Source organism: Dermacentor variabilis, chromosome 10 (genome assembly GCF_050947875.1).
Source record: "Dermacentor variabilis isolate Ectoservices chromosome 10, ASM5094787v1, whole genome shotgun sequence".
Taxonomy (NCBI): domain Eukaryota; kingdom Metazoa; phylum Arthropoda; class Arachnida; order Ixodida; family Ixodidae; genus Dermacentor; species Dermacentor variabilis.
This window is the reverse complement of record NC_134577.1, coordinates 18,653,502-18,656,486: the sequence shown is the minus strand read 5'-3', so window position 1 is coordinate 18,656,486 and position 2,985 is coordinate 18,653,502. Positions and strand designations below refer to the sequence as shown.

The following is a 2,985-nucleotide window of genomic DNA, read 5'->3' as shown; positions in this document are numbered from 1 at the left end:
AATGATAACGCCAACAGCATAAAAAGAAAATTGAGGCGTTAATTTTTTGATGCCGTCTTCTGCCTGCCCTTGGCGCTTATAGAGAATGTGTTTTGTATTTTGGATTATTATTTATTATAGGACGTGGCGTGTTCAGCCATTGCCGAAGAAGAGAAGCTTCAGCCTATGGGCAACGTTTCCACAAGGGGCCTTGTAGTTAAAACTTTGCCTCTTTCCTGAGGTTCCCCTTGTTAGGCCGCTGCGGACTACTTCAAATCCCCGTCTTTCTGTGGCTCCCTTTTTGTTCTTTGGAGAAAACTACATTATGCTCAATACAATAGCCATTAGAGCAGCAATGACCACTTCGTTGGATCAGTAGGGTTGCATGACGACTTGTACTTTTTAAACATAAACATGGAAACACTGAGAAAAAGAACAACTTTTATTTATGAGAAAATATGAATGAGAAATAACGCCTATTTCACAGTTTCAATCCTCTTGGGAAGAAAGTCGTACAGCTGATTCACAAGGTCTGGCAGCTGTCGGAGACGGTCCCACTCCTCTTTAATAGCTCAACAAAGCTCGTCAGTGGTGACTGCGGCTAGACCTGCTTTTTTGGCTTGATTTGACTTCATCATTCCCCATACATTTTCTATGATATTTAAATCAGGGCTTCTCGCAGGCCATTTTAGCCTTGTCACACTTAAATTGTCAGCATCTGCTGCACTGCCTTTGATGTGTGGATTGGTGCGTTGTCCTGTTGTAGCCAGTAAAGTCCATCCGGGAAGGGGCCATCGAGAACATACGGAATGAGCACTGCCTCCAAAGAGTCCATGTACTTTTCAGAGGTCATCTTCCCTGAAAATCGATGCAATGGTCTCAAACCTGTGTGGCTGACCGCGCCCCACATGTGAACAGTGGTGCACCCGCTTGAACGGGTACCCAAGACATAGCGGTAATCTTAACTGCGGGAGATGTGTCACTGACATATGCATTGAACTAATAACTATTGCGTTGACATTTGTTGGTAAATTTTTTTTGTAACATGGACCATGTTACAAAAAAAAAAGAAAGGGAAGTGCTTGATGTCAATTAAAACTTCGCTGAGTAAGGCGAACTCAGAGACCATGCAGGAAGAAAAAAAAGCGTATTAGTTGCAATGCTGAAGTTAAATATTATCCTATTACATGTCGTAACTGCTTAGAAGCTTGACATTACACAAAAGGCACTTTCATTTTCAAGCAATGCTGTTCCTGAAAGAAGTGGGGAACTACCCAGTGCTCACAGCCAGTAACAACAGTAGGAATAAGTGACATACCGGCAGTTGCGTGGATGCCACACCCACCTCTGCTGGTCCCAACCAACGGGTGCAGAACGAGGCCTCATCCGTGAACACAACCGCGCGCCAGTTGTTCGGGTACAAAGACTCCACTGCAGATGCAAACTCGAGTCGCTCATTGCAGTGTCTTTCATCCAGCGTCACTTTTTGCGCTGATACTCTGCTCCTTATACCGGCTTCGTGAAGCCGTCTCTTGATTGTTGTAAGGCTCATATTTCCGAGTCCAACTTCATCCCTTATTTCTCTGGCGCTGAGGTAAGGATCGGTCACAGCTGCTGCCACGATTCAGCGATCCTCATCTTTTGATGTCACCTGCTGTCGAGTTGCACTAATCACTAGTTCATCCTTCATAATAAGCAGCCTGAAGGACCCTGTTAACTGTGGGCATAGGGCGCCGGATAGCTGCGAGCATCGCTCTTTGGGACATTGCGCGCTCCATAATAGCAATTGCGCGTCGCTCATCCGCTGTGAGTCAGGGAGCCATTGCGAATAGATTCTGCGAAAAGGTTTGACTTCTATGTCTAATATAGGCAGCACGCATGCGATGTTGTCATGTCGTTGGCCAATAACATTATCTGGGATTGGTGAAGACATAGTTTTTCACATCAAGTGCCGTGACAGAATCACACGAGTTATCACTCACTTGCGCAATTCCCTTGTCATCTCGCGTAGTAAGACGGCGCCCTCGAGTAATGTGCACAACTGGCAAAACACGTGCGCTTACCAACATAATTTCTAGTTTAAAGCAGCGTGCGCCGATCTGCATGTCCATTAGGCCGCGCATGCTCCTTGGCACACCTCGTCAGACCCCGCAACTGCCGCAAGGCGTAGCCCCGCAGAGCAAGGCCGGCTGCTCGCGCGCTCTACACAGACGTGGTCGCGGCTGTACAACTGCTCTTCGTCTTGCTTTAGCGTGGGATGGACGCGTGCGGCTATGAGCGACATACACGAACTCTTTTCATTAGGTACGTTTAAATCGTACTCTTACATTTCTCAACATATTGACTTTGAGCAATATGACTTCGAATTGCTCAAATTATGTGGAATATACTCTGTGGTACAATGCTACGGCACAAACCAGCCACAAAAGAATCGTCCGATCTCTACAGCCGTCATTCGCTACTACTGGGTCTGCAACTTGCGTAGCCAGTTCGATTAATCACGTGTTATGATTTTAGTGCTATTTTTCCACCAGGCTGCAAACTTCAACAGCACAACGCAACACTGCTGCACTTAGACGGGCGAAGGCTGCCCATCAGTTCATTAGGCCAAAAGCACTAACGCAAATTACCTTTAGCGATGAATCGGCGCAGTGAAAAGCTGCATGCATGTTGTCGTGTTTTCTTTAACGCCCGCAACTAACGTGCACTCATTTTCTTCCACCTCGGATTGGTTGGAGCACGACCTACTGTATTATATTATTACTGTACCTTATTCAGTAGGTCGTGGGTTGGAGATGCCGTTCAGCAACGTCTGGTGCAGCAACCGCAGCAACCTCTGTCGTTCCATGGCCGGCGAGACTTTCGTGGTATCGTGACTCGCGTCCGCTATAACCCCGCCGGCACACGCCGGAACACGCCGGCAGTGGCGGGATAGTTTCGCTTCGTGCTCCGCCAAGCGAAACTCCCGCCCACGCTCCCGCCACCGGCTGCACGTAGCCATCTTTG

General features: G+C 47.6%; 1 long non-coding RNA gene across 1 annotated transcript; it reads right to left on the bottom strand.

Annotated features, from left to right (window-relative positions):
• Window positions 1-401: 401 nt before the first annotated feature.
• On the bottom strand, window positions 402-2,985 carry LOC142560050 (uncharacterized). Its single transcript, XR_012823300.1, has 3 exons — window positions 2,749-2,985; window positions 1,298-1,410; window positions 402-837 (listed from the first exon to the last, which is right to left on the bottom strand). It is a non-coding gene; the product is annotated as an uncharacterized LOC142560050 (long non-coding RNA).